At 43.7% G+C, this 15,401-nt stretch overlaps 1 protein-coding gene across 2 annotated transcripts in view; it reads left to right on the top strand.

Moving 5' to 3' along the window:
• zmp:0000000936 (interleukin-1 receptor type 1) overlaps nt 1-15,401 on the top strand; it is a 36,799-nt gene that overhangs the window by 4,782 nt on the left and 16,616 nt on the right. The window contains exon 1 of one of the 2 annotated variants that reach the window (XM_061723103.1): nt 4,589-4,653. The exons of the other annotated variant lie outside the window; for it this stretch is intronic. The gene's annotated coding sequence lies outside the window, so the exon portion shown is untranslated. Of the gene's footprint in view, nt 1-4,588; nt 4,654-15,401 lie in introns of those variants that run through there. 2 annotated transcript variants of the gene reach the window in all.

Genomic DNA, 15,401 nt, shown 5'->3' with positions numbered 1-15,401 from the left:
CACTGGAAATTCAACATCTGGAGTTGCAGTCCAGTTTCCCAGCACAGAAGGACATGTTTGGAACTGCTCTCTCCTGATCGTACCAGACTGCTGTTATCCTCCATGAGAAGAGCAGTCATGCAAGTCCCTAATGTCAAAACATGAACGCCTTTTGGTTTTTCATATCTCTGGCTTCAATTCCTCCATGTTTTGGTTTAATAGACATACTTCAGTTGATGTTATTTAAAAAAAGAATAATTTGTTTAATTTGTTCACTTATATCAATATATAAGAATAACACTGGTATGGGTTCAGTACTCAGTATAGGCCAATAAAAAGCCCAGGTTTACCCTGTCTGGTGAATAGAAGCAACCTGCTCATTCCTCAGGTTAAGGAGGAGACCTGAGCTCAGTGCAGGAACTCCCGGAGTTGGTAGAGGGAGCAATGCCCAGGACTGATTTAGGGATGAGCACTGGGGGGAAAAATGGGAAAAATTCTGGATAAAAATATTAGACAAAAAAAAAAAAAAAGCCCTAAACTTTGCCAGATTCACTAATGCCAGTAATTGCTTCTCTACAATCACTGCCCACATCATTCTTTCTTGCCGTTGTGTAAAGACACCCTGAATCCTTAAGACAAGAAAACTGCCATAAAAAAAATAAAATAAGTAATAATTAAATAAATTATAGCAGTGTTCACACTTGTTGGTGATGAATTCATCATCTGTCCGTTTTTGAACCTGCCCACATTTCCGGAAGGAAGAAGGGGAAAAAATAACATGTTTTCTTTTCACTTTTTTCTATTTGGGACTGAGACAGAATAACGTGTTTATGCCCAACGGCCAATTTACGTGTTGTTATAGGATCACGTTTGCTCCTCAGCGCACCTTACTGTATGAGAAAATGTGACATCTGTGATTTATTGGGGTTGACTCATAGCAGAACGAGTCTGTGGCTTTGCTGAGAGTTTCTGTCTACAGGGGGGCGGCCCAGGCTTACCTGCATGTTTCTGCAGAAATGCATTGTAGGTTGTTCTTGCCACATTTAAGCCAATGTGGTTTACTTAATTATTTTACTTAGTTAATGCCGAGTTACAGTGTTCTGCATTTATTCACCACAAAATCCTCCAACCTTTAAGCAAGTCACACTGATAAACAACCACAATGTGAATAAGCTGGTGACACAATCGTTTCTCATGCATGTATTGAATACACTCATTAAAGACTGACAGTGATGGAGGAAAACTTTGGAGAAACCTCTGAGTCATTGCTAGTGAACCTTGTGCAGTTATGAGCTTTTCTGTAACTGCGTCAGACCTGCAACACTCACCGTTCAGGAGGAATTCTTTCACTGCTCCTGTTTGTAAAACAGTTCCAGCACATCTGTGGGACGTCTGGAGCTAAAGGCCCTTCTGAGGTCACTCCACAGCATCTTTGTGGTTTAAGGTCTGGGCTCTCACTCAGCTTTTCCCTTTTTTTCTGAAGCCATTCTCTGGCGGTTTTACGGTCACTGATCTGGGTCATCGTCTCGCTGCATGAGCCAACTTTTACCGACTTTCAGCTGCAACCTTGGGTAAACTTTTCCACTTGGATGATTGTAAGTGGTCCGGGCCCCGAGGTGGGAAAAGATGCCCAAAGCATTGTGCCCTCTCTGCTATACTTCACCCTCGGGATGATGGTCAATAATAAAACCATTTTGGAGTAGTATGAATTACAATCAGGCTCTTTGGCAAACCATTTTCCCCCTCCTTTCTTGGAAAGTGTTCAGTCATGTCTTAAAGCCTTTCGCACTGTCTTGTGGGCTCTCCTTCAGCTCCATGAGAATTCAGCTTTTTTGAGATCTCCTTTTTTTGTTCGATTGTTGTGATTTTACAAGGCATGGTTCTTGTGAACCGTGTTTCTTAGAAACAGCACATTTAAACTCTTGGAGCACTTCATCAATCCTAACAGATCCACACCTCAAGACCCGGACTCCAGCAACGCTCGCTCAAGTACTTGTGGGTTCACTTACTTTTTCCTCCAGCACTGAGAATGTTTAATGGCTATTTTAAAAAAATGGTGTTATCAGCAAAAACAAATTGTGTTTGTCAATAATTTCGACCTTCATGATGAACAGGTCACATTTAATGTCGACTTTTTTAAAATTTCAAATACTTTTCTGACCTTTTAATTCAAGTTATAAAACATTTACCGCTTTTCCCCAGGTTTTATGTGTGAAACATATTGCATGAGCAGCTGTTTGGTCAAGACCACAGTATGTTTGCCAATGACTTTGTTGATGGTTATCAAGTAATATTCAGCATCTCATGGACTCATTTTTGCTAACAGAATGTTAGGGCTCGGCCGGACTCGGAAAGTTTTTTTTTGTTCTTTTTAAGTGAGGTTTTTGTTGTTCCACTTTCTGTGGATTCCTGTGGGGATTCTTTTCGGTTCAGAATTAAAACCACAGCGTGATTTTGGCTAAAATTACTCCTGTTTTGTGTCGTGCGATTGGGTTCGAAGAAAACGATTCCTAACATTACAAACTGATGAACCCAGCCGACACTGAGCGTGGCTCATTGCCAGCTGCCCTGGAGAGGCAGATTGGGCTGGCCAACAGCCACACTCCCCAGTTGGAGGCAGCCATGCAGGTCCAGGTCCAGCCTTGGCAGGCTTCAATGGCTGGCCTGGTCCAGCGGCAAGAAGCCGTCGCAGCTCAGCATGCGGAGGTGATGGAGAAGCCTGCGTGGTTCGTATTTCCTGCAGTCCACGACCCGGTACCCTGGGAACCCTGCCCTGCCAGCCCTCAGCGGTACGGGGGTGACTTTGAGACCTGCACTACCTTCATCCAGCAGTACGAGTTGGTGTTTACCCACCAACCCAGCCGGTTCACCTCAGACGCTGCTCGAGTAGCTTACGACGTTAACCTGCTCACCGGCCGGGCAGCCAAGTGAGCTGCCGCTTCCTGGTCCATGGGGGCCAGTTTTCAGTTCAGTTCCCTGTCAGTCTGGGGGATCTGGCTGGGGGGAGTGAGGGGAGAGAATTTAGCTTCCTGACTGCTTGGTGTGTGAAGCTGTTACTGAGTCTGGTGGTGCGGCAACGGAGGCTCCTGTACCTCCTACCTGAGGGTAGGAGGCTGAACAGACTGTGTGCGGGGTGGCTGGTGTCGCTCGCAATGGAGATGGCTTTCCGGGTGAGGCGGGTGGTGTAAATGTCATTCACGGAAGGGAGTGGGGCACCCATGATCTTCCCAGCTGTGTTCACTATGGGTTGTAGTGCTTTCCTGCTGTATTCAGTACAGCTACCGCCCCACACAGTGATGCAGCTGGACAGGATGCTCTCAATGGTGCCCTGGAAGAAGGTTTTCAGGATGGGTGTGGGAGCTCTCGCTTACAGTGAGTTAGTGGCCGAGCTCCGTAAAGTTTTTCACCACGCAGCCAGGGGTCAAGATCCCGGCGACGCAGTTGGTGCTGCGAGGCCCGACCCGTGTTCCCAGGAATCCTGCCAGTGGCCGCCCCAACCTCGCCTTGTTCCTTTCCCGGTGGTGGTCCTGGATGCATCAGCTCCTGTTCCGTCTGCCCAGTCCCGAGAACGGCCCTCTGGCCGGTGTGCCCGGTCCCGAGTCCGGTTCCGGGGTCGGCTGCCTGAACTGTCTCTCTGGTCGGCCCGGTCTCCTGGACGGCCCCCTTAGCTGTCTCACCGGTCTGGACGGCTCCTGAACTGTCTCACCGGTCTCCCCGACCTGGTGCCCAAGGCCCCGGAGCCCCGACTTTGTGTTGCCTGGATCTCCTCTGGGCCCACCCTGTTTTGGGATCAGGAGGTTGGGTTTTGGAACATCTAGGATCTGTTCCTAGAGGGGGGGTGGTGTTAGGGCTCGGCCGGACTTGCCCGGGCAGGGCTTTCCTCCGCAGCCCGGCTGGTGCTGGGAGTGCTGGGAGTGCTGGGAGTGCTGGGAGCGCTGGGAGTGCTGGGAGCGCTGGGAGCGCTGGGAGCGCTGGGAGCGCTGGGAGCGCTGGGAGCGCGGCGTGTGGCCAAGAGGACAGTGAGTGGTCTCTGAGCCTGAACCTGCAGCTCTTCAGCTCAGCAGCAGGAGAGGTTAAGGAGCGGGGCTGCCAGTGGTTCAGGGTGGGTTTGTGTTGCTGTTAACTTGGTAGTTGTTGGAGTGTGATGAATTAGTATTAACTTGTGTTCTGTGCTGGTGTATTTTTTCGAGTTCCTGTGAGGAAGGTTTTTTGTTCTTTTTAAATGAGGATTTTGTTGTTCCATTTTCTGTGGATTCTTCTTGGTTCAGAATTAAAACCACAGCGTGATTTTGGCTAAAATTACTCCTGTTTTGTGTTGAGCGATTGGGTTAGAAAAAAACGATTCCTAACACAGAAATTATTTTCAGTCAAGGTTATGGGTCACTTACTCACTTTGATAAAGCTTTTGATGATGTTTTAACAATGTCCTAACATGCAAAGGAAATGAAAGAGCAGTCCAAACACACTCTTCCTTCTCTTTGTATGCGTTGTTGATGCTTTCCTCCGTGGAGGTGGGACATAGCTGTTGAGTAATTATTGGCTGCGCTGCATGTTGGAGGCTTCACTCTGCACACACAGGTCAGAGGTGAGGTTTCCTCTCCGAGCTCCACTTTGTTGTGTACACTCTGTCATCCTTCCTCCATCTGTTGCTGCCTCTGCGTCGCTTTCTCTGAGGTGAGTCAATATACTTTGATTAATTGTGTTTATCTGACGGTGCAAGTTTAGCTTGTTTTTGATTACGAAGTGGGTTTATCAAAGCGGTTGAAGCCTTCAGAAGCCCACCATTCAGCGTTAAACATTTAGTCTTTCAGAAGTGTTTTTTTAAATTCTAACCACAAAAAAAATCACGTTTCCGTTGACACTATAAGAGATGTAGCTACTGGAACATCTTTGAATGTGTGTTTTGGATTGCTGTTTCTTCTTGGTTTCCTCTCTTCATGGTTTTCATTCTAAAAAAAGGTGCCAGTGGTTTCCCTGCAGTGGTGCACAGGCATCATCATCGCATGCCCTCTCAATTTTCTGCACCTCCTAAGAAAAACTCCTAAAAACATGCAAGAAGCAAGTGAAGAGATAATGTTTTTACTGTGATCTTCAAACAGCAAGGTGAAGGCGAGTACAAAAGCTGGAAGGTAAAACAGCAGGGGCTCTTATTTAAGGCAAAATTGAGAACTGAAGCATAGTTACAGTAGGTAAAAAAGTGATATTAGGATGATTATTTCATTTCATTTATTCCATTCATGGTATATATTCTTAATAATGTACAAAATTCCATGAAGTACACATTATCACCATGAAAGAAAAGGAGCAGGAAGAAGCAAACTTATGATACCTGCCCCTCTCTGTTAATACAATTACGTTGACTTACTGAACACCAATCTATCTATAGATATTTATAACAAGAAAACAAACAAAAATACCACTCTTCTATCTATTTTTTCTCTTTCTACTTTTCTTTTTTTTGTAGGCACTTATCTTTTCTTTTTTTTTATTTTCTTAAGCTGATACAAAGTTGTGCAACTTTTCAGTTCCTTGCTTTGTCCATGCCATAATTACACCTGTAACAGAAATACACCTTTGTTTTATGTTTAGCCTTGCAAAAGTATGTTTGAAATCAAGTTTAAGTCTGTTGTCCTCATCCTCCAATCTGAACAAATTTTGTAACTGTTCTGGTAACATTTTACATTATCAGTCTACTCTTAATTGCATCTTGTTTTAGTCTGGACTTCTTCTAAAACTTGGAAGATCTTTATCAAACTAAATATCAGAGAGAAACAGATTTACTTGTTTAACCCCCCCCCCCCAAAAAAAAAGCCAGCTATGGTGGAAAAAGCTCAAATGCATCCGACGTGTCGAGGTCTCGTCTCACCGCAAAAGGAAGCAGGCTGTGTGATTTACTGAGGTTGACTCATAGGAAGAAAACTCCTTTGTGAGATGCACATCTTTAAATTTCACACTATACTCGTGCACGCTGATTTCTCGTGCCCCGCTATAGGAAGGGAAAATCCCATCGTGCTCCTTTTTTACCGTTAAATGAGTCATGCATCTAACCCCTTCAGCCCTTTAGACTCCCACAGGCAAAATGTCCTTAATTCAAACCATCAGGCTCAGAGTTAGTGTGACAGCACTCATTAGTTGGAGAAAGTCACCCCAATCTATTATGTGGGAATGCCTCATTAAATCTCTTAAGAGATGACATGTGTCTTATTATTATTACTAATATTGGAATATTCCCACACGGTTTTTATAGTCCGGGTCAGTAATTGACCATGTTCTGCTCTACAACCCCATCCGACCCACTCCACCACTGACATGGCATCTGGAAAATATGTTTTCTCGGATGTGGTTAGAAATAAATCAGCTAAATGATTGAGTATGACAATGAAATGCAGTTTAATTGCCCTCTAATGGCCAAATGTTTCCTTTCACGGGAGAAAGGAGATAATTATACAATTATCTAACAATTTTAGAAAACAAAAGTTCAAATTTAAAACACTGAACTTCAATTATTCTTCTCCTCTGCATATTTTAACAAAGCTTTAATGACTATTTAGTATAATCGGACCCATGCTTCTGTTCTGGGTCTCTGGAAAGATCCTAGAGACAACTTCTGTTGTAATAATTGAAATTATTTGAATTGAATAAATGGATACGGGTATATTTTTTGGTCCGGCGAAGAGACTTTAACTGCCAGGCTTGTCATGTAAGGTCTGACAGTTAGTCATTCAAGCAAGCTGGTACTTGTCTTGCATGTTGAGTGCACGCCTTGTACTTCTGGGTTTCAATTCTCCATACTTATATGGAATCACATCCTCTTCCTCTTAAAAAAAGCTGATTTTAGCTTTTATCGCATTTCTCCATCACTCCCGGAACATGGGAAATGTATATTTCCCATAAGTTTACCTTGGTTGACATATTCAGACAATAATTCATGAAATCCTTTCTACTACTTATTTCACAGGGACTTCTTTTTCTTTCTAAAGCGCTGCTGTTTTTCATTTTTACTTTTGCCTGTTTGACCCCAAAAAAATTCAGTTGAATTTCGGATGAATCCACAAGAAAAATTAGGTCAACGTGGGACCAAAGAAAAAAAAAAAGCACTGCAGATGTTCAAATGGGTTAAAATATTATTGAAAATATTTTAAAGATAAGCACAAAGCTTTACCGGGAACCCTTCGAGACCAGGTTTTGACTGATCAAGTACTCGGTAAAATGGGAAATCTAGTTTTCTAACATTTTCTTGTCAGGAGTTGGAAGGTCTGCTTACACATTTGTTAGTTATTTGGGTGGGCAATGTTTTGTAGGAACATTAGGTGAAAGAACAATTTCCTAGTGCTGCTTCATGCTTGGCTCATCAGTGAATCATGACTGGACTCTGCATGTTTACGGTGACTCAGGTCTGCGGTTCTGGGGCTGCATTTGACCGTTTATCCTTAATTTCATTGACTTTGCATGTTTTTCAGCATTAAATGACCTTCATCTCCAGTGGCCATAAAATATTCCTAATTTTATACAACTGAACTTTGGTACCGGGATTACAAGCACGTGGCTAACAGTAAGAGCCTTGACGTAACATGTTTATTGAGCGTTTATCTGTCCCGTTGATGTCCATGTTGTGGGGACCTTGGACCGATGAGCGCTCTTCAGTGCATGTTGCAACCACTCTCACAAACAGATGGACAAAGTTCGCATGACTACACAGATTTGCAGGACAGCACACCCAATTACCACCAGACTGAATGCAAACAGAAGTAAAAGCTTGTTCCTTTCTGTCAGTTTGTTGTAGTGAAATTAAACATTGCACAAATTTGTTCAGTTAGTGGGGCCCATTTCCCAACATCATCTGTGTGGTTTCTGCCATGCAAGCACTTTCCACAACGTTACTTTTGCTCTTGTTTTTAGAGTGTAGTGTGGCTTCGCAAAAACCAATATGTGTGTCGTTTACAAGTCCAAAGGCTCACTTCTATTTGTCGATAGTTTCCCAGCCGTGAGGTTTCCCAAACAAGGTTGAACAAACATATTGGAAATCCTGTTTTCATGTAAAGCTGTAATTTTTCCAACATTTGTTGTCACCAGAAACCAGCAGCTTTTATATGGATTCCTAAAACTCTCAACAGATCACAACATGGTTTGCAAGGCTTGTCCTATTATTTCTTTTGGTGCTTCTTACTGTGTGCAGTTCAGTTTTTGATAAGGTATTTAGCAGAAACTAATGAGTTTATAGACATCCATCACATCTTTTTTTCCTTTCGGCTGTTCCCTTCGGAGTTCCCACAGCGAATGCTCCACCTCTGTCGAACATACATCTACATACGCTTCTCCACTGCATCCATAAATCTCTCTTTGGCTTTCCTCTAAACCTTCCCCCTGTCAGTTCTCATCATCCTTCAATTGTATTTACATAACCCTCTTTTGTACATGTCTGTAAACGTTGTCGAACTCGCAGTCAACCCCAAGCTAGTTCCATGGTCCATCAGGAAGGGGGACAGGCTCAAGAGGAGCAGGATGTGTCGGGCGGTTTTGTCATTACTCAGCCAAGTGACAGTCGGGCTACGGAAGCCTGTACTTGAGAATTTACGTTTGGCCAGTAATTGAGGTCCCTCAAGTGTTGTTTAGTGTGCATGATCCCTTAGTGATTCTTGAGCCAGTGTGATCAGTGTAGCTCTCACAGAAACTGGTGCAACAATCCATGAGCCCCCAAGGATGCGGTTATCTATTGTTGAGAGTTCAGATGATGTAGCAAGGAACACGTGTATTGCTAACAGAGTTTACCGTGGCAGGCCAGCCCTCTTCAATTTGAGAAGGTAAGGCAGGCAGATAAAAGCAAGAAGAACTGACAGACTCAACATCGGCCACTGGGAGTGAAGACGAAGTAGCAGAAATCTGTGCTACCACTTCAGGCTCTGGGCTCAGGGTGGAGTCAGTAGACACAGGTAAGGAAAGACGGGACAGACGGGATCAGCTGTAATGTTCTGGGAACCTGGGCGGTAGATGACATAGATAGGTAGATGTCATAATCAAAAAGACAGCAGGCGGGCACACCAGCTCAACCTCTCCCTGTCACGTGCACAGGCATAGGCGCCACAACAGTTGCAAAGTTAGGCAGAAACTTGCCAAGAGAGTACGCCCTAGAAGGCTGTGCAGCAACATGTGATGGGGAGGGTCTTTCAAGACAGCATCCATAACGATGCCATCTGCAGTGACCACATGACCTAAGAAGCGCAGGGGCCATCTGCGTTGAGCACCAACCCAGCTTCCTTGAGCCACTGGAGGACAGTATTGAGGTTGTGATCATGCTCAACGGAGTTTGACCATAGACAATGAGGGCTTCCAGGTCATCTTGGACACCAGGAAGGCCTGTGAGGATTTCAGTCATCATTTTCTGGAAAGATGAGGGGGTAGAAGTAAGTTCACATGGAACCGTCCAGAATCCAAAGAGACCATCTTGTGTACTGAATGCCGTAAGGTCTCTACTGTCTTCATGTAGAGGCCACTGATAGTGTGCATTAGCAAGGCCAATCATGGAGAACATGTTTGCACCCTGTAGGTTTTGTAAAGATTGCATCCATATTTGGCAACAGGTAGTAGTCAGTGATGACAGATTTGTTTGGTTCCCTCATGCCTGCACACATCCTGATTACACCATTTCTATGTCCTGTGACAACAATCGGTGCGTCAATCTTCTCAGTGACACCAGCCTAAAGGATCCAATTCTGCTGAGACAGAAGCAGTCACAGAAAGTGGCAGGCGTTGCAGTTTCTAGCGTACCGGTTTGACTGAAGGGTCTATCTTCACTTCATGCACAAAGGCATGTACACAACCAATGTCAGAAGCAGCAGGTATCCAAGAAGGTGGTGAGTCTGCCGTCATCACCGATGCATAAGAAGCTATATGGACAGTACTGCTAACTATGCAGATGTTGAAGGCTTCCATTAGGTATCGTCCAAGGAGAGGTGTACCTCTTTGTCTCTTATGCTAGAGCTGGAGATGACAACCAGCACTCGTTCTCCAGGACACAGCAAAAACACTGCAGGCGGATGCACGTTTGCAGCCACGTTGAGTCAGTGGAAGGAAAAAATATGCAGGGAAATTAAACACAGGTCTTGAACGCCCAACAAGCCCCTTTACTCAACAGTAGGTCTTTTCCATTCCCTCGGGTGCATACATCCTTCTCTCTCCTCCATCTCAACTCCTGCACTCCTGTTCACCCTCTTACAATATCCCCTCGTGGTATGGAGTACAGTAATCCCTCACTATTACACGGTTCACCTTTCACGTGTCGCTGCTTCACGGATTTGCATTGTGCATTGTGTTCTGCATTCTGATTGGCTAAACAGTCTCCCCGCTTATTCCCTTCCTGTGTCAATAACGTTGGTCCTTTAGCAACAGTGCTGAGAACGGCCAATGAGCTTCAGCAGCTTGATGAATCGTTCATTACAGTCTCAGATATAATCCATGGTGGCATGTCGGTTTATAAGAATCTTTTTGCCCAGAATAAAAAAGAGCGACAACAACTTCCCATAACTATGTTCTTCCCTTGAAAAAATGCACCTGCACTGCGGGCTTTAGAAGAAAAATACGCTACAGAGCGAGTCAGGATGCAGCGGCATCAGAAGAGCAGTGAAATACACGCCAGTCACTATTTGTCCTACTGTACTTATTGTATTTTTTTCATAATAATTTTTCATTTTCTCCCATTCAAATCCAATTACTTGGGTCACGGTGGGGCGGGGCTGATCTCTGCAATTTGAAGCCTTGTATAATAATTGTAAAAAAAAAAATAAAAAAAAGGTTACTACTTTGCGGATTTCACCTATCAGGATTTCACCTATGCAGAATTACTGGAGATGTAACAGCTGCATAATTTATACAACTTTGATTAAAATTTCAAAAAGCAATCTCACATCTGTTATTTACCATCCATTGACGACAAAAGTGGAAGGTACCCTATAGTGTATTATTTGTGATGTAAAGGTCCTTTCAAGTGTAATATTACAGATGACAACAAGCGTGCAATCAAAGCTATATAGTCCCCATTCTGAATCACTCCTCACTCCATTTCACATTTAGTCATTGACAGATGTGACAGACAACTCCCGCTCCCACGTGACTCAGTCAGTTCCACGGGAGCCGTTCATACCATGACCTGCTGAACTGCCTAAGCCCTTCCACACTCCTCCCTGCCTGGGCTTGTCCCACTCAAGCTATGCTGCCCCACTGATGAGTCTCTAGCTCTCACTGACAACAGTCACACGGGGAGGCTAAAATTAGACTGTTGTTCTTTTAAGCCTTTTACTGTCCCCGGAAAATCATTTTGTTTGCGACCAAAACAGCAGCCAGTCTACAGTTTGTAAAGTGACACGTGCAACTTTTGAGTGCATTGTTTATAACTGAGAGTGATTAGAATACTGCTTCGTTTATGTTTTGAACCATTCATATTCTCACTCACTCATTCATAAAGCATGGAGGTCTACCTGCCCTGTCACATTCTTTGCACGTCTGTCTTGTATCTCACAGGTTTTCCGCCACACCCCACCGATGCATAAACTTGCTTCTTACAGATCGGAAGCTCAAGGCAAAGTGGGAAACCAAAGGTCAATTATAAGGGGAGATGTTGGGTCTGGCCCAAGACGGACTTTGGACTTTTTTCAAACCCCTTCTTTTACTCTTTTGTAGCATGTCGACACCCTTTAACCACAGTACTTTATAAAAGTAAAACAGTTTGAAAGTCCTGATGCTTTGAGTACAGATCAGTTGGCAATCTTTTTATACATTTATATGTATGTATATAATATATATCAGTAGCACCAGGCTTGATTTTAATATATACATAATATATATATTGACCTAAACTGTAAATACTTCCACACTCATGTAAATACTGCAATCACCCATGTACAGTACTGTAATTCAAATCTGTGTAAATCATATAATCACATCTCATCTGTTCATAATATATATATTATCATTCATTCATATCTGACCTTCACTTTATAACAATAGTTATTTATTAATCTGCACTATGTACATACACATATATACAGTGTATATATACAGTGTATATATATATATATATATATATATATATATATATATATATATATATATATATATATATATATATATATATATGTATGTGTGTGTGTATATATATGTGCATATACTGTATATTGTATTTATTTCACTGCATAAGCACTTCTGGTTAGATGCTAACTGAATTTCGTTGCCCTGTACTTTTGACATGTGCAATGACAATAAAGTTGAATCTAATCTAATCTACACAATATATAGAAATGACTAAAAACCCACAAGTGTTTTACAGAAATTGCTTTAGTGTTGCATTGCAACTTTGGAGACTTGGGAAACTTGACTCAAAACAAAGATTCAGTTGAAAGTTTGGAAACCGCAGACCCTGCAGCACTATACACTCACTGTAGACCTGCTTAACCACCAATCTACTTCTATCTGCATGTATGTTTCCATTTGTATCTCTTCAACTGAGACTCTTTCCTGTAACAAGCTGTGGGCACTGCGGTGTAGATACATTTCCCCTGTAAACTCTCTCTTCTATCAGTTCCACACATAATGTTGCTACAGTTTTCTTGGAACAACTCTTATTTTCATCATGTCAGCTTCAAGCTCATTGCTTCTTTCATCAAAAAGAGAAACCATAATCTAGTTTACAGTTAAAAAAAGAAAAAGTATGTTGTTGTTTTTTGTCCAATTTTCCACTTCACTTCAAACAGAACAGGTGGCTCTGAAACTACACAATAGTCATTATTAGTTTGTTTTAACAGATCAACTGAAGACAACGTAAAGTTATTAAAGGAAGACACTTTATACCACAGGCATGCAACAGGTCCTGCTCACTTCTGTTAGAGTGAGTTATGGTCCATTACTGCTGCTGAACAGTTCAAAAGGTAAAACAGTAGTAAAACAGTAGTAAAACAGTAGCCACTGTTAGCACACGTGGGGAAAGATGTGAAGAGTTTCCTCCTTGAATGTGGCCTGACATTGAGCTTAAAGGGATTGTGACATGAAAAACAAATTTTTCTTGATTTTTTTGTGTTTAGTTGGGTGTCTTGACATCAATTACACCCAAAAAAAACGAACTTTTAACATTCAGTGTATTGTGTGCTTTCTGGGAATTTCCACATAATTATGCAAAAACGGCGCGTCTGGTTGGGTGGCGGACCGTTACGTATAGACCCGCTAAATCACCGCCCCCTCCACCCAGCTCCCTGCCCATCAGCACTGAGCCACGGGCTGGAGGGAGAGAGACGGCCACCGCCTCTCTCCTCTCCACCCGCGCTCTGCTTTTTTTTTTCGCCTACGACCTCAGATCAGACGAGACAACCCGCTGCATAAGCATATTACTAAGCGGAGGAAAAGAAACTCAGCTCAGTAGCGGCGAGCGAAGAGGGAGGAGCTCAGCGCCGAATCCCCGTCCGAGCGGCGGGCGTGGGAAATGTGGCGTACGGAAGACCGCTTGCGGTCGGGTGCCTAAGTCCTTCTGATCGAGGCTCAGCCCGTGGACGGTGTGCAAGACAAAATCACATACCATTGATCCTCCACTGTCTGCTGTGTGCTGTGTTTTTCACAGGCAAAAAACACCGTCATAAAAAAAGCCAGGCATGGAGTACTGGAGTGAAGTTTTTCTTGTTACACCCTTTTAGACACATTTGAGGGATATTGGCCAATACTTTTAATAGTGTTAAAAGCATGTTAAAAATTATGTCACAATACCTTTAAGCACACTGCACCACATGTTAACTTGGGAGACATGATTCATCTCCTGCGATGCATACTGCACGTATGCAAACCTCAAATGACCATTTCCAGCCACTAAAAAGTTCTCCATTTTCTCCAGCTTTAGCTACTTACATAACTTTTTAAGTTATGGGAAATTGACCTAATTAAATAAACACTTTCTCTTTATAAACAATGGTACCAGCATTGCATAGAGTAGAAGTCTGGGAACATTGGGAAATATTCTAAAACACAACACAAACTCAAACCACGGGCTGCACAGTACATCGGAAATGTATCGTTATCATAACATCAGCATGCCCAAAATTCAATTCAATTCAATTCAATTTGTCCCTAGGACCTGTCCAGAGATCCAGAACATGACCCCCGAGCAATTATTACATAAACATAACATAAACAGTGGCAAGAAAAACTCCCCTTTAAGAGGGACGAATCCTGGAGCAGGACCTGGATCATAAGGGGGGGGCTCCTGCTGAAGACCAGCTGGACAGACCAGGGGCCTCATTTAAAATGGAGTGCGTAGGATTCATAATAAAAGTGCACGTACGCTCAAAAGCCGAAAATGCCGTGCGCAAAAAAAAATCCGGATCAATAAAACCATGTGCACGCAGACTTCCACGCAGTCCAGCTGGAAGGTTGCGTAGCTGAATCCGCCCCTTTACACGCCCATAAATGCATATGGATGAGCCTGCTGAGCATGCGCAGTGGCTTTCTGCAGCCTGTTTGGCGCAGATCCATGGTTTGGCGTCAGAATGAATGAGAAGTAGCAGCCACCGTGACACTGACTTTCACGGAGACCTAGATGCTGTAGATGATGTGGAGGACAGGAAAACCACATTATTTGGTGGTCACAGTAAAAGTTAGAATAAGTATATAAATAGTATACAATAAAATAAAGTGAGTGGGTGGCAGCACGCCGTTGCTGCGCTAAACGCCGTGAGTTCCCCGGCGCAACAGGGGGGACATGCCCCCCGTCTTTTCAAAACCATGTTTTTTTTCCCCTTACTTTTTACAGTTTAAAAACTAACGGTAGGATCAGCCTTAAATTGCAAATTATCAAGACACTGTATGAAAGCGATACGAAAACGGCCCCGCAGCCCCGCTTCACCCCCCCCCCCCCCCCGCTCCCCCTCCTCCTCCTCTCCCGTCTCTCCTCAGAGCTGCTCAGGGCGGGTTTATGGTTCCGCGTCACCGACGCAGAGCCTACGCCGTAGGTGCGCGTCGCCGCGTACCCTACGCCGTAGGCTCTGCGTCGTTTTAACGCGGGACCCTAATTTAGGCACCATATACAAGCAGCACGTAAAGGTTTCACGCGCGCGTAAAACTCATATATATGAAAAGAAATCTGTGTCCCTTTAGGGAAGAAATGAGGGGCTCCGTGGGGCTCCCTAAACGCAGCCCCTCATTTGTTCTGTCCTAAAGCGGTGGGTGAAGAAGAGGCTGCAGCAGCAGCAGCAGAGTCCTGACGATCAGCGCTATATTATTTTATTTTATTATTTTATTATTTTAAGCCTGACATATGTTGTGATATGTGATGACATTATTAAGAGTATGACATGAATCTGGCTTCATTTCACCACCTCACAGCCTGCGTCGCCAGTTCCCCGTGTCTTAAGTAAATTCTTACGGGATGGTCCGGGTTGCCGTAAAGATAC

Source organism: Cololabis saira, chromosome 6 (assembly GCF_033807715.1).
Source record: "Cololabis saira isolate AMF1-May2022 chromosome 6, fColSai1.1, whole genome shotgun sequence".
Classification (NCBI taxonomy): Eukaryota; Metazoa; Chordata; class Actinopteri; order Beloniformes; family Belonidae; genus Cololabis; species Cololabis saira.
Note: the sequence above shows the minus strand (reverse complement) of the source record. Positions and strands in the feature narration are given on the sequence as shown.